Raw genomic sequence first — 24,860 nt, 5'->3', positions numbered from 1 at the left:
GTAGGGACTACACAATGTTCTTGTTAAAGAGTCTGACAGCAGCAGGCAAGAAGGAACGGCGGAATCTCTCCTTTGCACAGTGAGGGTGTAACAGTCTGTCACTGAAGGAGCTGTGGAGTGCTGTTAGGGTGCCCTGGAGGGGGTGGTCCGGGTTGTCCAGCATTGATGACAGCTTGGCCAACATCCTCCTGTCCCCAACCGAGTCCACAGAGTCCAGGGAGCAGCCCAGGAGAGAGCCGGCCCTCCTGACCAGTTTGTCAAGCCGCTACTTGTCCCGGGCCGAAACGCCGCCTGCCCAGGTGACCACTCCCTGGAAGATGACCGATGCAACCACCGAGTCATAAAAGTTCCTGAGGAGTGTCCCCTGAACCCCAAAAGACCTCAGTCTCCTGAGTAGGAAGAGTCTGCTCTGACTCTTCCTATAGAGAGCGTTTGTGTTGTCGCACCAGTCCAGTTTATTTTTCAGATGAACACCCAGGTACTTGTAAGTTGAGACTCTCTCAACATCTGTTCCCCAGATATTCACTGGTGCAGGTGAAGAGTGCTGGCGCCTACCGAAATCCACCACCATTTCTTTGTATTTCCCCGCATTGATCAGGAGGCAGTTCTGCTGGCACCAGTCCACAAAACCCTGAGTAAGTTCTCTGTACTCCCTAATCATCTACGCCTGTGATGAGGCCGACAATCGCAGAGTCGTCAGAGAACTTCTGCAGGTGACAGGTAGGGGTGTTGTAGTTGAAGTCCGAGGTGTAGAGGGTGAACAGGAAGGGAGCCAAGACAGTTCCCTGTGGGGCCCCCGTGCTACAGAGGAGCACGTCAGACACACAGTCCTGTGTCCTCACATACTGTGGCCGGTTTGTGAGGTAGTCCTGATCCATTTGGTGAGGTGGTGGGCCACCCCCGCCCGCTCCAGCTCGTCTCCCAGTAGGGTGGGCTGGATGGTGTTGAAAGCACTGGAGAAATCAAAGAACATGATCCTCACAGTGCTCTCCGTCTTCTCCAGGTGGGAGAGTGAAGTGTGGAGGAGGTAGATGATGGCATCATCCACACTGATGCCAGGCTGATATGCGAACTGGAGTGGGTCCATTGAGGAGCTCACCAGGGGGTGCAGGTGGACAAGGACCAGTCCCTCCAGGGTCTTCATCAGGTGAGACGTCAGCGCCACTTGTCTGAAGCTGTTGAGCTCCTTCGGGTGGGGGGTCTTTGGCACCGGGACCAGGCAGGATGTTTTCCATAGCTGGGGGACCCTGCCCAGCTTCAGGCTCAGGTTGAACATGTGCTGGGAGGGGCAGTGATGTGTATGCCTCCTTGGTGTTGGCATAGAAAAGGTCCAGTATTTTATTGTCTCTGGTGTGGCAGGTGACATACTGTGTGAAGGAAGGCAGAGAGGAGGAAGGGGAGGCATGATTGAAGTCACCAGAGATGAGTATCAGGGCATTTGGGTGCTGTGTTTGTAGCTTGCTCACTGCTGCAGTCAAGACATCACAGGCTGTGTCGCCGATGGCAGCTGGTGGGACGTAGACGGTCACCGCGATCACATGACTAAACTCTCGCGGGATGTAGAATGGCCTCATGCCGACAGCTAGCAGCTCAATATCCCTGCTGCAAAGCTGCTCCTTAATCGTGATGTGCCCAGAATTACACCATCTATCGTTCACAAACACAGCCAGCCCTCCTCCTTTCCTCTTTCCACTCTCCAGCGTCCTGTCCGCGCGTATGATTTGGAAGTCGTCCAATTCTACGACCGCGTTCGGCGTTAGCGCTGTTAGCCACGACTCCGTGAATAGCATCAGGCTAACCTCCCGGAGGTCCCTCTCGTGGGACATCTGTAAGCGCCGCTAGCTCGTCCATCTTGTTGGGGAGCGATCTAACATTCCCCATGATAAATCTTAGGAACTGTGAAAGGGAATATTACAACCAATTACGAAGGAATGCTGAAGGAAACATGAAAGAAATCTGGAAAGTCATAAACAAATTTTTTAAAACTCAGCATGACATGGGAAATTAGTATCATCTGCTAATGGGAAATAAAACCCTATAAGATGTGTAGCAAGTGGTCTCACTGAATGTTTCACCAAAGTACTGTAGGTCCTAACGTTGCACATCAGATCAAGGACAGCACATTGTAAAATTGAAACTTTTTGGAAAAACCAAAACATACGTAGCATGTTCGTTACCCTACAAAGCAAAAAAATCCAAAGATAAAGATGGATTCAATTTGAATTTTATTAAAAAAAAAAAAACTCTGTGTCACCTCCTCTTCATGGAATCTCCGAGGTTACTGGACAATCCCACTCCCATCTGCTCCTGTGAATTTATTGTCCCAATTCCGTGATTAAAGGTAAAGTTGACTCCCATCCCGTGGGAATTCCATGGGATTCATGGGACCCAGGGGATTCCCGAAAAAATGGCAGTCTTTAAGTACTAGACATTTTTAATGAATCATTACAGCAGGGTATATTTTCAGATAAAATTAAAGTGGTAAAAGTAATACCATTTTTTAAGCATGGAGACAAGTCAAGTTATAATAATTATCGACCCATCTCATTGTTAGCCCAATTTTCAAAAAGTCTTGAAAAACTTTTGTTAGTATGCTTAAATTAATTTCTGACCACGTACAATATACATGCCAGTCAATGTGATTTTCAGAAAAAACTCCTGCAGATTTTTTGTGACTTGATCTCCCTGACTGTTGGACTATCTGATTGTTTTGGTGCCATAGAATGACGGATAGAGGCTTTCAATGAGGAGTATCATAGAGACAGAAGTTCTTGTTTCAGTGCTCATCGGGGTTGTGATGGGTTTTATAGGTTTAAGTACTTAAGTCAGTTCTTCTGCCATAGTAATTTCCTCATCATTGAGAGTGTAAATGTCTGTATTTTTGAGAGTTCTTTTCAGTTAGTGATGAACATATTGTCGATTGTTGTTCAAGGCATAGTTCTAGCATCTCATACGGGATACCAGTACCGTACCCCGATTTTTCGGCATCAAAATCGTCTCGATACCATTTTTTTTTTTTTAATACCAGTGTTTATGTTTTAATAATGCATGCGTAGCTCACCAACCCTATCTTAAAGGCAAGTTTACATACACGCATAGCCGCCTGTCTGCCGACCTGTTGAAACGCCTGGCACGCATCCTGGGTGTGAAGATGGCTTCAAAGCATTGAAGCGCTTGCTACACCGCTCCTCGTTGAAAATCATGACGGGCGAAGTAGAACTTTTTTGCTTACATGACCGACAGCCATGACAAGCCGACCAACATGACAAAAAAAGATCGTCTATAATGCTTGTTTTAAAACTACCGTGGTTCAAGGTAGGAACACGTCCAATCTGGCCGAGCACCTCGCTGACCGCTGTCCAGAGTTATACCACCAGTTTAAACAGCGACAGGTTGTGATGCATCTGTAACACTTACCTCAATAATAGAGTGTGAATTATTTTGTTCGCAATTTCACGAGGTATTCGACTATCTGGGAGCAGATTAGAGAAGAGTAGACACGCGCATATGCACACACGCACACAGACAAGCAACATTACGTTGAGCTATTATCAATTAAATGATATTATTTGCTTGACTGGAACGGTGCAAATGTATTGTCAATATCAACAATGGATGACTTGAAATGTCAAATAGGTCAAGAATATAGTATGTAATGTAAAAGCTTATAGAGAATAAGCATATATACCAGTTTTCCGGACTACAAGCCGCACTTTTATATAAGCCGCACCTACGCTATTTTTTTTTTAAATAAGGAAAAAAAAACTATATACAAGCCACACCTTTATATCAGCCGCACCTACAGTATGTTGAAAAATTAAATATTTACTGCATTAACAGAACGATTTTGAACTGTTAATGTACTTGCACTCTATGTACCTGAATAGATTATTTCCTATCAGTGCCTTTATACACTATATATATAACTTTGCTGATTGAAGTGGAACAGAACAAAGCTAAAATAAACATTTATTTATTTATTTCTTAAATTGATTTATCTTAATTTCCCGTGTTTGAAATCACAAGTCACTTTAATCATCTTCACTGAAAGCCATGAAGTCATCTTCTATGTTGGAAAATTTGGTACTTACTACTTTTACAGAACGATTTTAAACTGTAAATGTACATGTATGTACCTGAACAGTAACACGGCAGCAATTTTGCTGATTAAAACGGAACAGAATCAAGAGAAAATAAACAGTACTCATTAGGGGTGCAATAATACGTGTATCTGTATTGAATCGTTCGATACAGTGGTCACGGTTCGGTGCGCACTGAATCGAACAATACGCAAGATTTTTTGACAAAGAGAAGTTATGTGGTCTACTCTGCCGTTTTATATGCTGCGATGGCGAACGCAATACAGTACTGTTCCTTCCACATTCATCTGGCCCAAGTTGCTGAGAGGTCACATGGGAAGCTAGCTGGCGGTTGCAACATGGCTTCAAGCATACCTGAAGTGGAAGAAGCTCCATCAAACTTCACATCTAGCGTTTGGAAGTTCTTGGGTTTTCGTGTTAAGTAGCCCCACATGGAAAGCGTTTCGTGGACAAAACTACAACGGTATGCCGCAAGTGTCACACAATGCTAAACAACATCGGTGGAAATACAACAAACATGGCAACACATCTACGCAGACATCACCTTGATGTAAAAATAAGTGGAACCAGCCGACAAGAAAAAGCACCCGTGCAACAAACGTAACCAGTGTCGCTTAGACAGCCATTGGCACATGATTCCAAGAGGCCAAAAGAAATCGCCAGGGTGATTGAGGAAAATGCCGTGATTCGTAACATGCTGCGGACACCTGAGCCCCGTTATAAGGTTCCTTCACGTACCTATTTTACCAGTACCGCAATTCCTGCTTTGTACAATAAAACGGGAGCCAAATTAGCGACGGCTTTGTCAGCAGCCCCCGCTGTTGCTTTAACCGCAGACGGTTGGATGTCAAGAGCTACGCAGAGCTACCTGACAGTCATGGCACATAATATCACTGCGGAGTGGGACATGAAAAGCAAGGTTTTTGTTTAATAAACTGTTGATAGTACACGTCAGAAGATAAGTATAGTCCAACAATGAAAAACAACCAAAACAATGATGTTTCATATTATACAGTACTAAGGAGATACTCATTTTTTTTATGTATACTCGACTGATAAGGATGCACCACATTAGATGATGAGAAGAAGGTGATTTATCAAATGTGTTTTTTACAAGGTGCTTTTTTTTTTTTTTTAAACATATAACCTATATGGTTCCAACTTAACTCTAACCTAAGATTGATTTATTTTAAGGCCCTGTTTTTGTTTAATAAATTGCTGATGTTAAAACTAAAATTGATAATATAAGTACAGTCTAAATTTTTTTCTAAGGAGCTATTTATTTGTAACTTGTACTTTAATCTGTTGCTTAGAATGCACCACTGAAGATGAGTAATTTCTCCATCAGATAATTTATTTTAGTATTAGTAAAGTATTCTTGTTTTTTCATGGTGTTGTCTTTGTTTAATATGTCAGGTATTGCTAAACCAGATTTAGATAAATTTAAAAATTGTACTTCTGAGTTGAAGCAAATGTTGGTAATTTCAATAAAATAGTAGTTTAAAAAAATATATATATTTTTGTATCGAACAAATATCGAACCGTGACAATCAATCAATCAATCAATCACATTTTATTTATATAGCACTTTTCATACATAAAAATGCAACTCAAAGTGCTTTAAAACATTCAAAGCAAAACATAGAATTATCTTCAATCAAAAGAAAAGATAAATTATTTCAAAGTTGTTGAAAGCCAAACTAAAAAGGTGTGTCTTGAGCTTCCTCTTAAAAATATCAACAGTCTCTGCAGACCTGACGTCCTCTGGCAGGCTATTCCAAAGGTGAGGACCAAAATGGCTGAATGCAGCCTCGCCATGCATTTTGGTCCTCACCCTTGGAATAAATAAAAGGCCGGCGCCAGAGGACCTCAGGATCCGCGAGGGCTGGTATGATAAAAGCAAATCAGATAAATAAGATGGCCCAAGACCACTAACACATTTATAAACTAATAAAAGTACTTTAAAATCGATCCTGAAACACACAGGGAGCCAATGCAGTAATTTCAAAACTGGCGTAATGTGCTCCCGCCCTCTGGTTCTCGTCAGCACCCGAGCGGCTGAATTCTGCAGTAGTTGCAGTGGTGAAATGCTCTTTTTCGGGAGGCCGGAGAGCAGGGCATTACAGTAATCTAAACGACAGGAAATAAAAGCATGCATCAGCACTTCCGTGTTAGCCTGAGAGAGAAACGGGCGGACTCTGGCGATATTCTTAAGGTGATAAAAACCAATCTTGGTTACATTTTTAATATGAGGAATAAAACTGAGCTCAGGGTCAAAAATGACGCCAAGGTTCTTCACACAATGTGAGGGATTAAAAATGTGTGGTTTTGGTAAAAGCTTCTCTCTCTGACCTTCGGGACCTATAACTAAAACCTCAGTCTTGTCCTGATTGAGCTGTAGGAAATTATCTGCCATCCATGACTTGATATCTAAAATGCAATTTAAAAGGGTATCAATGGGTCCTGTGTCATCAGGAGACACGGCAATATACAGCTGCGTGTCATCAGCATAGCTGTGAAAGCTGATGCCGTGTCCCCTGATGACATCCCCGAGGGGAAGCACATAAAGATTAAAAAGTAGGGGGCCTAAAATCGAACCTTGAGGAACCCCACATTTAATTTCATGGGTTTTGGAGGAACAAGTATCCATACTTACAAAGAAATATCGGTCTGTGAGATAGGAATAAAACCAGTCAAAAACAGTACCAGAGATGCCCACTAGATTTTCAAGTCTATTTAATAAAATTTGGTGATCTACTGTATCAAAAGCAGCGCTTAGATCCAGTAGCACCAAGACTGTGAGTTTTCTCACGTCTGCAGTGCACCTAATATCATTTAAAATCCTTAAAAGAGCAGTCTCCGTACTGTGGTTCATCCTAAAACCAGATTGATATTTCTCCAAAATATTATTTGTATTTAAAAAATGATTCAACCGGATGAAAACCAGTTTTTCTAAAATCTTACTTAAAAACGGTAAGTTGGATATGGGTCTGTAATTATTAAAAACGCTCGGGTCAGAACTGCTCTTCTTCAGAAGGGGCTTCACCACCGCCGTTTTAAAGGCAGCGGGGAAGACGCCCGTCTGAAGAGAGCAATTGACTATATTTAAAATTTGTTCTTCAAAAAATCTATAAAATGTCTTAAAAAGAAATGTGGGAATTGGATCCAAAAGGCAGGTTGTTGGGTTTACCTGGGAGAAAACTCGAACAAGTGTCCTTGCATCAACCAGGGCAAAACTTTCCAGTGTTTCCTCATGTAAATATGATTGTCCGGGTTTATTAAAACTTGTGTTTTGACGGGCTAAAAGACTGGATCTTATGTCATCGATTTTACTTCTGAAGTGGTCTGCAAAGTCCTCACAGAGAGCGTCTGTTGGTCTCTGTGGGGACTTATTAAAATCAGAACTAGTTAAAAGTTCAAAGGTGGAGAAGAGAACTCTGGGGTTGTTTTTATTGACTGTAATGAGGTTTGAGAAATAGGAAGATCTTGCCAGTTTTACTGTTTTATTGTAGGATTTCAGTTGTTCGCATAAAATTTCATAGTGTACTGTAAGTTTACTTTTTCTCCACCTCCTCTCTGCACTCCTGCATTTTCTCTTTGATATTTTGATAGCATTGTTTCTCCACGGGGGTACAGTCTTTGTTTTTGTTGTTTTAATTAAAAGTGGAGCTACTGAATCTAATGATGATTTAAGATGTAGGTTAAAATTGTCAACAATAAGATCACAGGGTGCAGCAGGAGTGCTTTTTAAGATCTCGATAAAATTTGCAGCCACCTCAGAAGATAGGTAGTGTTTCTTCACTGTTCTAACCGGGACTGCTAGATGATTAAAACTGGCGATGTTAAAATAGACACAGTAGTGGTCTGACACTGCCAAGTCAACAACAGAGGACACACCAGCAGACAAGCCATAGGTTATAACCAAAATCCAAGCAGTTTAAAAGGTTTGAAAAATCTCTGGATAGTGGGTCCATGATGTTGTCCATGTGTATATTAAAATCGCCAGTTATTAATATCCTGTTATAACTGGAATATAAAATGGATAAGAATTCTGAAAATTCTGTAATAAAAGAAGTGGAATGATGGGGAGGTCTATAAACGGTAATGCAGAGAATAGGGGGACTGTTAAAAACAAAGGCATGGTGTTCAAACGATAAATAGCTGCTAAAAATGATCTCCTTTGATAAAAGAGTATTAATAAAAATTGATGCAGTCCCGCCTCCTCTTTTGCCATCCCTTGTAGAAAATAAAAAGTTAAAATTCGGTGGGCAAGCCTCGTTGAGAGCAACTGGAGCATCTGTACCAAGCCATGTCTCAGACAAAAGTATACCATGTAAATTATTGTCTAAAATCAGGTCGTTTATGATAAAAGTTTTGTTTAAAAGGGAGCGCACGTTCAGCACGGCCAGATTAATTATTGTGCTGGACGTGCGCTCATGGTGGTATGAATGAGCAGTATTAACATATACTAGATTACCACTGTTAAAACCACGTTGTTTGTGTGTGCAAGGGAAGCGTCTTCCGGTGATGGTTTCAATGGGAAAGTTGTCCGATAGTGGTAATGATAATGAGGGCCTGCAGGGGGAGCTAGTGAGGGTGGTGGTACTGTGAGCAGCTGGTATTGGCCTGTAAGTGATGGTAGTGACATTGTCATTGCAGCGTTTATGAGTAGAAGAAGAAATATGATTGGTAAACAAGAGTCAGCTGGGAGTGGAATTGGTTACGACATGGTGGATGTTAGCGGCTAAAATCTTGCTACCAAGATTGTATCGAACCGAACCGGGAATTTTGTGTATCGTTGCACCCTTAGTACATATCGTCATTTCACTGCCTGCTGCCGCTCCAGTCTGTCAGTTAAGGTGACACTTGGGTGATCTTAACAGTGGCACTTATATTATAGGTTTGTATGTAAAAATGACATTAGTACTAAAATGCCCACCTCAAAAGACTCTGTAGTGATTTAAGGGCTTTTTTTGTGATTAGGTTTACGACAAATTTCCCCGCCCCTTTTTGGGGCGTTGCTTATGTTATGTTTTCGGTCTCAGCTGTCCACGTCACGGGAGGGAGCCAAGCGTGGTAATATTGCTCGATTTGTCAGTTCTGTTGTCTGAAACGGTGACCGATCACCACCAAAATGCAAATGCACATTACTACTCTTGTCCACTTCAACCTGTGAAAGTATAAAAGTGTTTTGCACAATACAGTTTGGATTTATTCACATAAAATGTGATCTCATCATGATTATCTCCACAAAATCAAAAATACTGTGGCGATTGCCCCTCCACTTTCACAAGCTGAAGCGGACAAGAGCATGAATGCGCACATGAACCCTGACTGGTTATATTTCGGGCATTAGGCGATGCTAAACTCATGTCAACTCTCAGGAGAGAGACAGCGTCTCCTTCATTTCTACACAGCCATAATTGAAAGTATCCTCACCTCAGCAATAATAGTCAGGTATGGTAATTTGGACAGTCACTCTCAGTCTAAACTTCAACGCATCATCAACAAATCCTCACAAAATTATTGGTCACACACTCCCATCCATAGACACTCTGTACCGAAGACGCATCACACAGCGAGCAGTAAGAATCATTTCAGATCACACACACCCCGCTCACCACCTGTTCACACAGATGCCCTCAGGGAGACGCTACAGGTCCATCACAACAAAGACTGTTAGATTTAAGAACAGTTTTTTCCCAACAGCCATAAGGACTTTAAATCTATCGTCGTCTTGATGTAACCTGTACACCAGCGGTCACCAACTCCGTTCCTCGAGGGCACCTGTCCTGCAGGTTTTCCATCTCTCCCTGCTGTAACACAGCTGTTAAAATGATCAGGAACAGGCTACTCAAGAGCTTGCTTATGAGCTGATCATTTGAATCAGGTGTGTACAGCAGGAATAGATGGAAAACCTGCAGGACAGGTGCCCTCGAGGACCGGAGTTGGTGACCCCTGCTGTACACTAACATGATTGTGACTATTCTTGATGTTTTTGGTGTTGATGATGGAACTGACACAGGAGAAATGTGAGCCTTACTTCTGTGCTGAAAACAAATTCCACCAACTCTGTTGTGTGGCCATTAATAAATGATTCTGATTCTGATTCTCTTGCAGCAGCAGCAGGCAGATTGGAGCCTCTTCCCTCCCCGGCTAAAGGTAGGATAATGGGACGGCTAATAGCAACAACTAGCTTCAAGTCGTTAAAACAAAAGATGTTAGCACAACAATATTAGCGCCTTACTCTGCGTCCACCCTGCGTCGATCTTCAAGTCGCGGGCCCAAGCAGTTGCGTGCGTTGTCAGACAGAGAGTGAGCACTAGAACGCCCAGGGGGTTTTACAACTTTTTTTGCAACAACTATTGAATGACAAATCTGCGTGATATTTGACAAACAACTCTGCTGGCTACAAGTAGATTACTTTAATTTGTAAATTTGCGGGATGACATCGTCAAATGTAAAGCACAAGTAGTCAAATGACCGCCTTCTGGGCGTTCTATTGGTAAGCCCTCATCGAACAAGCGTCAATTTTCAGGGAACAAAAAGTTCCAGCGAGGCTGACTCCTCAACCGAGTGTGGCCGCGTTGGAACGTACCTTTTCAGCTGTTTACGTTCCAAATTGGGGCCATTCCTCATCCAAATAAATGTGCACGTCTCATTTCCACTTCAGTCTCTGCAAATATCCTGACTGGTGTTAAATGCCTTGCTCGTCCTAACCGTGATCAGCAAAGAAGCGGTGTCTTTTTTTTTTAATTTTTTAAGCAAAGAAGCAGTGTGCGCTGGTCCCAGCCTATGTAGCTCTGCTCACTTCCACATTTCCTCATTTTCACACAAATCAGCCATGGAGAAGTTAATCCTTTTGATATGTTGAAGTGGGCATTAGTAGAGGTGTCCACATAAATTTTGGTGCCAATTGATCGCCGTTTTTGGACGTTATAAGCAATGAAAGTACAATGATTTCCAATAGAGAGTTTGGAATCGGCTATTCCCGTGACTCCGGCTGATCAGGGAAAGAGCGCTAGGGGGCGCTGCCATTCTCACGCTGACATTGAGGAGTGTCATCCTTCATGAGGAAACCATTGTCGTCATTGAATGCCCTCTGCCTGGCTGCGCCTTCAAGACAGATGACATATCAGATGTCCTCGCCGCTGCTCTGCTGTCAATTCACGGATTTGTCCATCAGCGTACACCACCGGTCGCGGTCGCGGCCGCGCCAGCCCATGCCAGCCCACGCCCCGACCCCTCAGGGTCCAAAACTGGACCAGCCAAAGATCGACGTTGGCGTGTCCATTGAGGAATGGAACGTGTTCCTCCGTCGGTGGAAAGTCTTCCGCGCTGGCTCGGGCATTGGGGCTGCACAGGCCCTCTTCCTACTCTTCCAATGTGCTGGGCCGGACCTTGGTGACAGCCTGCTGAAAGCCATTCCTGACATCTCCTCAGGGACTTTGCCTGATTTCATTGCTGCCATGCGTTCACTAGCTGTCATCCCGGTTGCCACGTGTGTACTGCGCACCGAGCTTCTTCAGTTACGCCAGGAACGTGATGGGACCTTCCGCACCTTTACGGCCAGGGTGCGCGGCAAAGCAGAGACGTGCCTACACTACTGTATGCAGGTGTGGCGACACGGTGGACTACACTGACCACATTACCCGTGATGTCCTTATTAATGGGATAAATGACTCCGACATACCGCACGAAGCACTAGGGGTACCTGACATCCTGAAGAAGCCAGTGAATTACATGGTTGGACTTGTTGAGAACAAAGATATGGCTCGTAATGCTCTCCCATCCTCAGCCCTCGGCCATGTCGTCATTCCAGCGCTTGAGGAGAGGCCCACAGGCAAGCCCCGCCCGGACTCCGAGCCCAGTGGACAAGTCGAAAGTCGCCTTGTGCCCGGAGTGTAAGGGCTCCTTTCACGTCTTCACGGAGGGGCCTCATGGGCGGAATGCCAAGCCTCACCAGCTATGTATTGGATGTTATAGGGCCTGCCGTCGCAAGAGGCGACCACAGCTGCCTGCCGGAAGTCAACAGGCTGCCATGGAGTTCGAGCTAATCTCCCAGAATGCATCTATTCGGTCCGGTGACCGCCCCAGCCGACGTCGCACAGGCCGAGGGAACATACCCATCAAGCTCGAACACCACATCTTTTCGAAGGGTGAATGGAGGTGAACCAGGATGAGGGACCATCCTCAAGCACTTATCTCCATCTCCGTTGACAGGCCGGTCGGACTGAGCAACGGCCCTACTGGCGTGAGCCCGTCCAATGTAGCAAGGGTATCTGCCGTTGCAGACACAGGCGTGCAATCTGACCTTTGGTCCCTGGAGGAGTTCTTTGCCTGCGGATTATCACGAGATGACTTGCGCCCTGCCCTGTCCACCTCAGCATGTCGGCCGCTAACCGCTCCCCCATATCTGTCGAAGAGGCCTTTTTTGCCAGGCTCTCGGATACCGCCAGTGGCGGGTTGGTGTCGTCATGCCGTTCCATGGTGTACGTCAGCAGCTCAGGCCATGTATCTCTCTTATGACTCTCTGCTCAACCTTGGGCTCCCACCCAAACACTTCCCTTTGGGTGACGTCAACCCAGAGATGAGTGTGTGCCTGATGCTTACACGCCTGTCGGTCCTCTGCCCGTCTCGGCTATAAGGTCTGTCAATGGCGGCTGCACGGATCAGAGTGACTGTCATGGCTCCTGCTCATGTCCACAGCGGACGGTCCCGCTGACACGCCCTGCAGCCCTGCCCTTCCCTTGTACGCTGGAAAACATCAGCCGGATTAAGGACTGGCTACTCCAGAGGTATGCCTCATCCACGTTCAACACCTGCCCTCATCGAGAGTTGCCGTGCATGGATGGGCCACCTATAGAGATACATGACGATCCCACGGCCAAACCGAAAGCAAGCCACACCGCGACCGTAGTGCCTCTACACTGGCAGCAGAGAGTCCACGATGACCTCTCGCCACTCAACATGTTCTGCCAGCGCGAGAGATTCTCCTCTGAGTCCCCATTCCACCTTGCGCGTCGTATCCCAAAGGGCACCTGGAAGACTGTCACGGATGCCTGGAATGGCTACCACAGTGTGCCTCTGCGTGAGTCTGATCGTCATCTGACCACCTTTATCACAGCCTTCGGCTGATGGCTGAAGGCCACCTCAGGGTTTTTTCTCATCGGGGGATGGATACAACCGCCGTTTTGACGCTGTACTCTCTAACTATGAGCGCAGGAGCGATGCGTGGATGACACTATCCACTACAACACCGACCTTGAACAGCACTGGTGGAGAACCATTGACATTTTGACACGCGTCGGCTGTTCAGGCATTGTGTTGAACGCGGACAAGTTCCAGTTCGCAGAGAGGGATGTTGATTTCGCTGGCTTCAGGGTGTCAGACGAGACCGTCGAGCCACTCGCTAAATACGTGGATGCCTCCGCCATGACTGGTCCAGGCGTGGTATCGGCTACTTTCTGCTCCAACAGCATTGCAGCTGTGCCTCGGGCATACTCGAGGCACAGGAGATTGGGGCTCACGCTTCCTGTCCCCGGCGGAGCAACGCTATGCAGCCGTAGACGGAGAGGCCCTGGCTGTGGCCTGGGGTCTGGATCAGAAACGCTATTTCACACAGGGATGTGACAACCTCATAGTGGTGACCGACCACAAGCCCCTGGTGAAGATTTTCGGCAACACTTGATGAGATTACGAACTCGCGCCTATTTAGGCTCAAGCAGCGTACCCTCCCTTGGCGGTTTGACATTGTCCACCTGCCGAGCAAGAACAACCATGCCGCTGACGTGACCTCCAGGCATCCTTTTCCCTCAAGCTCTGCGGATGGCCTCTCTCTGGGGTCGCCGGGCATGCCTGACAATGTGGAGTCGGCGCATATGGCTTCCATCCGCAGTGATGCAGAAGAGCTTGGTGCCATCTCCTGGTCCATAATTGCACAGGAGACGGCAGCTGATGCTTGCCTCGGCCGCCTTCTGCACCTGCTTGAGCACGGGGAAAGAGTTAACACGAACAAACCTGCCCTGTTGAGTTTGTCGCTGGTCTGTGAGTCCATATATGCACAGGATGGCGTCTTACTGTACTGTGACCGGGTCGTGATCCCTCGGAATTCGGAACCTGCATGCAGCCCACCAGGGGGTTTCAATGATGGAGCAGTATGCCCGTGCCATAATCTATTGGCCTGGAATGTCAGGGGAGATCCAAGGCACCATCAGATCTAGCATCGTGTGTCCTCGGTCAGTTTTCCACAGTCTAATGGAAGAGTGTAGGTTGCCGTGAAGACTGCGAAGCGCCTTCTAATGTCTAACACTGGTCCAGCGGGCACTCTCGACCAGGATCGATTCATGCGAGCGCTGATACAGTTGCGCAACACACCCGACCCGGACTGCAATCTATCGCAGATTATCTATTGTCGTCCCCTTCAGGGTTCGCTTCCCTTCATTAACAAGCTTGAGAAGTTCTCGGACTCTCGTGTCCGTCCTCTCTGGCGTCAGCAGCGAAGGAGATGCCCTTCGGACATGGATGTCCCGCATTACCGAATCCTTGAGGGCTCACTCGAGACCGCTCCGGCCACTGGCACCTGGCGCGAGGGTGTTTCTGCAGAACCAGCAGGGCCCAAACACTAACAAATGGGACAGTTCGGGAGTGGTGGTGGAGTCACTCGGTCATGATCAGTATCGGGTGAAGGTGGATGGATCAGGACGATTGACTCTTCGCAACCGTCGGTTTCTCCATGGCTACACGCCAGCCTCCCCCTATGCGCTCCAGCAGCCCGCGGCACCATCGCCATTGCCCGTGGCCCCAACAGGCCGAGTGACACCCCAGGAGCTCATCCTACGATCAGGGGATGATCCCCGTGATGCTGGCTCAGACCCCTCCCTTCCGATGCTGTCTGATGAGGCAGTCTCTAGCCTTGGGATCCCAGAGGGACTGCGTTCCCCCTGGTGTCTTTTCAGGCTCACCACCCCAGGTGGCACATTGCCTGCCGCCGCCTCCAGCCCCGTCGGCACGGCCGTGCCGTACTAGGAAGCCACTCAAGCGCTACGAGCCGGAGACGGGACGCTGGACTGAGTCCTTTAAGCTATGCCCTGTTTAGCTTACCGGACTGGGGGGATGAAGGATGTTTCGCCCTCCACTAGGGGGCAGTGACGGATTGATTGTCCTGTCTGCGGTGCTAGATGAAAGCAGCTGCCGTTATTTGGCTCAGTGTCACGATCCCAACGGATGAAAGCAGACATGCATTGTGCGATGTTGGAGAGCCGTTCCTTTGATTATTGTAAGTGTTTTCCTGATGTTTATTTGACACTCCTATATTATTGCTGTGTCATCTTTATGCCCACAATATCTGTGTATTATTTTAATTACGTTTTGTGATGAGTATGTTACCCTGCTGTTAGTTAGATGATAGCTAGACCACTACTGCTGAATGCAGGAGGTTTATGTTAATCTGTTGCAGTTGTCAATGTTGGTAGATTTATATTGTTTTTCACATCCTTACTATTGATTTATTTTGATGCAGGGCTTCCTCATCTTTGTCATTAAAAACTCATATTGACATTGAGGAGTGTCATCCTTCAGTTAACTGTTGAAAGTGTCACCACTGAAGTACTCATAAAACAGGATAGTGTATTTACTGTATTTACAGAAAGTATATTCATTTTTGTAAGACACAATAATATTCAGTTTGAACATAAAACATTGCCTTTACTTACAGTGGAAAAAAAAACCTAAATAATGAAAAATTGCATTTTCAATAACTTGAACCTCAAATAAATCAACGCATGCCACTTTCCTGATGGACTGCTTCAAAGTTGCTGACATCCTTAAAAGCGTTTCATTGTTTTAGATTAAACCCTTAACCTTTAAGAGTCTGCTTATTTTAACTAAGGAGTGCCCAAGTTTGCTTGATAGTGATGGAATCAAGAAGCTGTCTGATTCACTCTCATACCTGCAGGTAAATTTGACAGCTTTAACAGTCTCCATGTACTTTTTTGGATAAATGAGCACTTCCATATTTTTCAAGGAAGTCATTCTCCTGGCACCTTGAACGTACCTTCCCAATTCTAGTATCATCTCTCGCATGTGATCTTTATTCTTTGCTGATGTCCCTCTTTAATTTAACAAGTGTTGCCCTTAATCAACAATGACTTGTTTATCTTTATCATGTGTGAGATTGGGCCAGGATTCATGGCAGAAATGACTATTTACTAATGCTTGTATGTACATAAGGTGTGAACATGGTTCTTTCCTGACTTGGGGGCAACTGATCCATGTTTGAGTAGACAGTTGCGCATATGACGCCAGAGAACTTTGCGTAAGTAGATTCCTTAACAGTATGCACAGTGCATAAAGTCATTCCCCTGTGCCTCTTTAGGAAGATTTTTAAATGGCACTAATTTTCCATTTCTTGACTCCATAACAGAAGCATTGTAGGAACAGTTTCCTTTGTTCAGAATAGAATCTGTTTTTTTCTTTCCTTTGAGCTATTTGGAAAGTTTACAGCACTACCCACATCAGATCTATCATTATGTGCATGTTCTAAATGCCTTGCCATCTTGGCATAAGGCTTTGAACAATACAAGCAATAATGTCTCACACTCTTTTCCCACCTTTTTTTTTTTTTGCTTGGACCAACAAATACGGTGCCTACGGTTTACTTGAAAGGGGATCTTCAGAACTGAGACAGGGTTCTTCATCTTCTCTACTGGAACAGGATTGTTCTGCTTCACTGTCACACGGCTAATCTTCTGCTCTAATATTAGATGTATAGCTTGGTCTGTCAAATCCCATCATATCATCTGGTGTTGTAGAGTCGCAAATAGGGGAACCCGTGGCAGCTCTATCATCAAAATAAAGATGTTTTATCATTTGAGTTTGTTGCTAGTCTCGCTGTTAGTATCAATTTTGGAGGTGGTATCGGGGATGAAATCATCTCCACTCGATGGTGTAGAATAGAAAAATTAATCTGAATCTTCTGCCTTTCATCTGAAATAAATTCAAATACTGTTACAATTGCGTACATGCAATGACATTGAAAAGAAAAAAAAATAATTAATGTAATGTTTGTAAATATTTTTCATGAAGAAAAAAGTGTACATAGTAGGTTAAAGTGGAAAACTCATGTCAACAATTAATTGAAACGCTCATCAGCAAATGTCATTGCAAAAAATAAACTTAACTCAACTTTCAGTAGGGATGCAGAGTAAACACATTTCTGCCAACCAGCCTGCCTCCTGTATAGTCAGTGGACTGCTCAAAGGTGTGTGATTAAAGGTGTGGATCATTTAAAACATACGGGTTACCATATATTTATGTCATATGATTGTTTGGGCTCTGACTATGAAGCCTCCTACCTTGAACAGCACAGCAACTGGCAATCCACACACACAATCACAAAACAGTTTAAACTGTTTTTGTTTAAATCTAGAGTGCATCAGTGTTTTCTTTTGAGTGCTCTTTTATCATGGACTCCCTTTAATGGTAGGCTGACAATCACTGGGAAAAAATACTTTTGAATTAAACTGAAAACTTTACATTTATGGGAATTACATCCTCTTGTAGGTAACAATGTCTACAACTATGTTGGAAATGATTTTAGGGGGTGAAAGATAGGACATTCATTTGATAATCTTATCTATTCAATTACAGATGACTGACGATCCAAATACATTTCCTGTAAGTGAAAACCAATACTCCTATTTAATCTACTATGTTTTTCTCCACATGATGGATAAATTTACGATAACACTTTTAGTTTTTCTTAATCTAGGTACAAAATCCAGAGATAGGTCACTGTGTCTCACAGTCAGATCCTGCAAATAAAACGTAAAAATATACATGTAAATATTTTCTGTCAAACAATATTTAAAATGGAAAAGTAAAATGAGTCAAATGGGACAGCAATCCCCCCGCCCCCCCCTTTAACTCCCCAGACAATCTCTGGCTGCTTTCATGTTGAATCAAACAACTTTGTGGGGATTTCTGTAAACACTATGTCAGTTCTTTATGTGGACCATATTAAAACATTTTACACCGTTTTCCCTCATGCATTCTTAGTGAAAGAGTGATGTGGGGACACCGTGAGTGTTCAGAAAAAACAACTAAACAAGATAATAATCCCTGTCACAAATCTACCTGAAATAGTCTGCTAACACTAACATTCTGAATGCATTATGGGAAATTGCCTGTTGTGTTCAAACACAATACTTAATCATGAAAATTACTGTGCATCACCACGAATGCACAGCTATAGAGAAACCCAATTACATGAAAAAGTGATGGATAGGAATATACCTGCTGAATGTTGCTTGGACCAGCAGCATCAGGACAAGGGTCTTGTAAAGTCATGTCATTGGCTATAATTGGTCAGTTAGTCATCTGTAATAGATTTAGAAAAATAACATTTTAGAATATGACATAATAAACTAATAGTCAACCTCAAGTAAAGTGTATACAATATACTTTCGATACACACATTGCCAGAGAGAACAACTTCATAGTAAACATTATTTTCTATCTTATCTTATCTTAACTGTGTTGTGATGTGGAAGTGAAAGTTCGATGTGGGGACATTGTGAGAGCCCAAAATAAGTCATGATTAATACAAGTATATTCATTGATACATGAATTTTACCACAAATAACGCAAACATTCATTAAACATTCATCATGGGTGATGTTAAATGTTTTATTTTTTTCACAATAACACTACCAAAACGGTGATTTATTCTCATGGGCACTACTTAGAAAATGTGAGAGAAATTCAAAAACATGAGAAGAGAAGTAGAACATTTGTACGTATCTCCTGGAGAGTGTTGGTTGGATGCCTGCCATCATCCATCCTACTCGGAGGTGGAGAAGAAGGTTAATATGCCATATCTGTGACTGTCATGCGGGGCCCTTATAGAGACATTGAACAATGATACCAGAAGATACCAGAGTCAGAATATCATTGATGTAGAGGCCAATGGCCAATATGATGCATGTTCTGCACAACACAATAGGGAAAAAAGAAGCAAACAATAGTTCACACAGAATCTCTCTCAAACGAAACGCATGACACTGATTTCTGAAAGAAAACTTCAAATCATCATGCACATTCCTTCCTCTCCAGGCAAGCTCTGGTTGCTTTCACACATGTTGAATCAAACAGACATTGTGGGGACATTTATGTAAACACTACGTCACTTCCTTATGGGGACCATATGAAAACGTCCATCCATCCATCCATGATCTCCCGCTTATCCGAAGTCGGGTCGCGGAGGCAGCAGCTTCAGCAGGGAAGCCCAGACTTCTCTCTCCCCAGCAACATCTTCCAGCTCTTCCGAAAGGATCCCAAGGCGTTCCCAGGCAAGCTGGGAGACATAGTCTCTCCAGCGTGTTCTGGGTCTCCTGCCGGTGGGACATGCCCAGAACACCTCACCAGGGAGGCGTCCAGGAGGCATCCTAATCAGATGCCCGAGCCACCTCAACTGGCTCCTCTCAACGCGGAGGAGCAGCGGCTCGACTCTGAGTCCCTCCCGGATGGCCGAACTTCTCACCCTATCTCTAAGGGAGAGCCCGGACACCCTGCGAAGGAAATCCATTTCGGCCGCTTGTATCCGAGATTTTGTTCTTCCGGTCATGACCCACAGCTCATGACCATAGGTGAGAGTAGGAACGTAGATTGATCGATAAATTGAGAGCCTCGCCTTTCGGCTGAGCTCCTTCTTCACCACGACAGACCGATACAGAGTCCGCAACACAGCAGACGCTGCACCGATCCGCCTGTCGATCTCCCGTTCCATCTTACCCTCACTCGTGAACAAGACCCCAAGATACTTGAACTCCTCCACTTAGGGCAGAATCCCATCCCCGACCCGGAGAGGGCACGCCACCCTTTTCCGACTGAGGACCATGGTCTCAGATTTGGAGGTGCTGATCTTCATTCCGACCGTTTCACACTCGGCTGCGAACCACTCCAGCGAGAGTTGGAGACCGCGGCTTGAAGAAGCCAACAGTACCACATCATCTGCCAAAAGCAGAGATGCAATACTGAGGCCACCAAACCGGACCCCCTCGACACCTCGGCTGCGCCTTGAAACTCTGTCCATAAAGGTTATGAACAGAATCGGTGATGAAGGGCAGCCTTGGTGGAGTCCAACCCCCACAGGAAACGAATCCGACTTACTGCCGGCAATGTGGGCCAAACTCTGACATCGGTGGTACAGGGACCGGACGGCCCTTATCAGGGGGCTCGGTACCCCGTACTCCCGAAGCACCCCCCACAGAACTCCCCGAGGGACACGGTCGAATGCCTTCTCCAAGTCCACAAAACACATGTAGACTGGTTGGACGAACTCCCATGCACCCTCGAGGACCCTGCTGAGGGTGTAGAGCTGGTCCACTGTTCCACGGCCGGGACGAAAACCACATTGCTCCTCCTGAATCCGGGATTCAACCTTCCGACGGACCCTCCTCTCCAGCACCCGTGAATAGACCTTGCCGGGGAGGCTGAGGAGTGTGATCCCTCTGTAATTGGAGCACACCCTCCGGTCCCCCTTCTTAAAAAGGGGGACCACCACCCCGGTCTGCCAATCCAGAGGCACTGTCCCCGTTGTAGAGACGTGTCGACCATGACAGCCCCTCAACATCCAGAGCCTTTATGAACTCCGGGCGGATCTCATCCACCCATGGGGCTTTGCCACCGAGGAGCTTTTTGACTACCTCAGTTACTTCAACCCCAGAGATAGGAGAGCCCACCTCAGAGTCTCCAGGCTCTGCTTCCTCAGTGGAAGGCGTGTCGGTGGAATTGAGGAGGTCTTCGAAGTACTCTCCCCACCGACCCACAACGTCCCAAGTTGAGGTCAGCAGCACCCCATCTCCACTATAAACAGTGTTAATGGTGCACTGCTTCCCCCTCCTGAGACGTAGGATGTTGGACCAGAATTTCCTCGAAGCCGTCCGGAAGTCATTTTCCATGGCCTCCCCGAACTCCTCCCACACCTGGGTTTTTGCCTCAGCGACCGCCAGAGCTGCATTCCGCTCGGCCAGCCGGTACCTGTCAGCTACCTCCGGGGTCCCGCAGGCCAAAAAGGCCCGATAGGACTCCTTCTTCAGCTGGACAGCATCCCTTACCACTAGTGTCCACCAGCGGGTTCGGGGATTGCCGCCACGACAGGCACCGACCACCTTGCGGCCACAGCTCCGATCGGCCGCCTCAACAATGGAGGCACGAAACATGGTCCACTCGGACTCGATGTCCCCCGCCTCCCCCGGGACGTGGGAAAAGTTCTGCGGGAGGTGGGAGTTGAAACTCCTTCTGACAGGGGATTCTGCCAGACGTTCCCAGCAAACCCTCACAAGACGTTTGGGTCTGCCAGGTCGGACCGGCATCTTCCCCCACCATCGGAGCCAACTCACCACCAGATGGTGATCAGTTGACAGCTCCGCCCCTCTCTTCACCCGAGTGTCCAAAACATGCGGCCGCAAGTCCGATGATATGACTACAAAGTCGATCATCGAACTGCGGCCTAGGGTATCCTGGTGCCAAGTGCCCATATGGACACCCTTATGTTTGAACAAGGTGTTCGTTATGGACAATCCGTGATGGGCACAGAAGTCCAGTAACCGAACACCGCTCGGGTTCAGTTCGGGGGGCCGTTCCTCCCAATCACACCTCTCCAGGTCTCACTGTCATTGCCCACGTGAGCATTGAAGTCCCCCAGCAGAACGATGGAGTCCCCAGGTGGAGCGCCTTCCAGCACACCCTCCAAGGACTCCAAAAAGGGTGGGTACTCTGCACTGCCGTTTGGTGCATAAGCACAGTCAGGACCCGTCCCCCCACCCTTAGACGGAGGGAGGCTACCCTCTCGTCCACTGGGGTAAACCCCAATGTACAGGCGCCAAGCCGGGGCGCAATAAGTATGCCCACACCTGCTCGGCGCCTCTCACCCTGGGCAACTCCAGAGTGGAAGAGTGTCCAACCCCTCTCGAGAGGACTGGGACCAGAACCCAAGCTGTGCGTGGAGGTGAGCCCGACTATATCTAGTCGGAACCTCTCAGCCTCACACACTAGCTCAGGCTCCTTCCCTGCCAGAGAGGTGACAATCCATGTCCCAAGAGCTAGTTTTTGTTGCCGGGGATCGGACCGCCAAGGTCCCTGTCTTCTGCCGCTGCCCAGCTCACACGGCACCCGACCCCTTTGGCTCCTCCCACCAGTGGTGAGCCCATGGGAAGGGGGAACCACGTGTCATTTTCGGGCTGAGCCCGGCCGGGCCTGAAAACGTTTTACACAATTTTTTTTTTTTTTTTTTTTTTTTTTTTTCTTACTCACACACTCTCAGTGACAGTGTGGTGTGGGGACACCGTGAGTGTTCAGAAAAAGAAAAGAACAATAACTAACGAAGATAATAATCCCTCTGACAAATTAAATCAACCTGAAATATTCTGTAAACATTAACCATTTTGAATGCATTATGTGAAACTGCCTGCTGTGTGTAAGCACAATACTTAATAAATAAAAATTACTGTCCATCATCATGAATGCACTGATGTAGAGATCAAATTACATGAAAAAGTGATGAATATGCATATACCTATTGAATGTTCCTTGGACCAGCAGCATCAAGAAAAGAGTCTTGTAAAGTCATGTCATTGGCTCTAATGTTGGTCATCTGTAATACATTCAGAAAAACAACATTTTAAAATATGACATAAGAAACCATCAGTCAACCTCAGATAAAACGCATAAAATAGAGATGCACAAATTGCCAGAGAACTGACCTGTTCTCTGAATCTGAGCAGTGATTGGTCATTGTGAGCAGTTGTGATGTCATTTTAAGTCGACAGAAGACAAAATAGCCGCCCCCGGAGATGGCTAAAAAGGAGTGCATTTTGCTGCTTAATTTATATTCAACAAACACAAAATTAATCAGAATGCTGAGTTTCAACTAGTGGGCCTGCTGGGAACATATTCTTGAAAAAAAAAGAAGTTTGGGTTGACTTCCACTTTCACATCAATCAATCAATCACATTTTATTTATATAGCACTTTTCATACGTAAAAATGCAACTCAAAGTGCTTTAAAACATTCAAAGCAAAACATAGAATTATCTTCAATCAAAAGAAAATATAAATTATTTAAAAGTTGTTGAAAGCCAAACTAAAAAGGTGTGTCTTGAGCTTCTTCTTAAAAATATCAACAGTCTCTGCAGACCTGACGTCCTCTGGCAGGCTATTCCAAAGGTGAGGACCAAAACGGCTGAATGCAGCCTCGCCATGCATTTTGGTCCTCACCCTTGGAATAAATAAAAGGCCGGCGCCAGAGGACCTCAGGATCCGAGAGGGCTGGTATGATAAAAGCAAATCAGATAAATAAGATGGCCCAAGACCATTAACACATTTATAAACTAATAAAAGTACTTTAAAATCGATCCTGAAACACACAGGGAGCCAATGCAGCAATTTCAAAACTGGCGTAATGTGCTCTCGCCCTCTGGTTCTCGTCAGCACCCGAGCGGCTGAATTCTGCAGTAGTTGCAGTGGTGAAATGCTCTTTTTCGGGAGGCCAGAGAGCAGGGCATTACAGTAATCTAAACGACAGGAAATAAAGGCATGCATCAGCACTTCCGTGTTAGCCTGAGAGAGAAACGGGCGGACTCTGGCGATATTCTTAAGGTGATAAAAACCAATCTTGGTTACATTTTTAATATGAGGAATAAAACTGAGCTCAGAGTCAAAAATGACGCCAAGGTTCTTCACACAATGTGAGGGATTAAAAATGTGTGGTTTTGGTAAAAGCTTCTCTCTCTGACCTTCGGGACCGATAACTAAAACCTCAGTCTTGTCCTGATTGAGCTGTCGGAAATTATCTGCCATCCATGACTTGATATCTAAAATGCAATTTAAAAGGGTATCAATGGGTCCTGTGTCACCAGGAGACACGGCAATATACAGCTGCGTGTCATCAGCATAGCTGTGAAAGCTCATGCCGTGTCCCCTGATGACATCCCCGAGGGGAAGCACATAAAGATTAAAAAGTAGGGGGCCTAAAATCGAACCTTGAGGAACCCCACATTTAATTTCATGGGTTTTGGAGGAACAAGTATCCATACTTACAAAGAAATATCGGTCTGTGAGATAGGAATAAAACCAGTCAAAAACAGTACCAGAGATGCCCACTAGATTTTTAAGTCTATTTAATAAAATTTGGTGATCTACTGTATCAAAAGCAGCGCTTAGATCCAGTAGCACCAAGACTGTGAGTTTTCTCACGTCTGCAGTGCACCTAATATCATTTAAAATCCTTAAAAGAGCAGTCTCCGTACTGTGGTTCATCCTAAAACCAGATTGATATTTCTCCAAAATATTATTTGTGTTTAAAAAATGATTCAACTGGATGAAAACCAGTTTTTCTAAAATCTTACTTAAAAACGGTAAGTTGGATACGGGTCTGTAATTATTAAAAACGCTCGGGTCAGAACTGCTCTTCTTAATACTTATGACCATATATTTCAGTTTTTCTTTTTTCTTAAATTTGCAAAAATGTCTACATTAGTTTTTTTTTCTGTCAAGATGGGGTGCTGAGTGTACATTGAGAAAAAAAATGAACGTTTTTTTTTTTATTTTGGCAAATGACTGCAATGACACAGAAAGTGAAAAATTTCAAGGCGTCTGAATACTTCCTGTGATTTTTTTCATTCATGTTGTCATGTTTGTTTTTTTTAGTTTTGTTTTCTCAGAGTTTCTGTGTCCCGTCAATGATTGTGTCCACCTGTGT

At 45.3% G+C, this 24,860-nt stretch overlaps 1 protein-coding gene and 1 long non-coding RNA gene across 3 annotated transcripts in view; both read right to left on the bottom strand.

Annotated features, from left to right (window-relative positions):
- Positions 1-22,759, bottom strand: part of LOC147145393 (uncharacterized) — a 39,022-nt gene extending 16,263 nt beyond the window's left edge. For both annotated transcript variants that reach the window (XR_015087466.1, XR_015087465.1), the window contains exons 1-2: positions 22,678-22,759; positions 18,396-19,000 (exon numbers count right to left, since the gene is read on the bottom strand). This is a non-coding gene — a long non-coding RNA (uncharacterized LOC147145393). The remainder of the gene's footprint in view (positions 1-18,395; positions 19,001-22,677) is intronic.
- Positions 1-24,860, bottom strand: part of LOC147145391 (endogenous retrovirus group V member 1 Env polyprotein-like) — a gene marked incomplete at its 5' end in the record, with an annotated part of 97,941 nt that overhangs the window by 18,209 nt on the left and 54,872 nt on the right. The window lies entirely within an intron of this gene.

Source organism: Filicampus tigris, chromosome 7 (genome assembly GCF_054856515.1).
Source record: "Filicampus tigris isolate MCC_2025a chromosome 7, RoL_Ftig_1.0, whole genome shotgun sequence".
NCBI lineage: Eukaryota > Metazoa > Chordata > Actinopteri > Syngnathiformes > Syngnathidae > Filicampus > Filicampus tigris.
The sequence above is the reverse complement of the archived record's forward strand: the minus strand, read 5'-3'. Positions and strand labels throughout refer to the sequence as shown.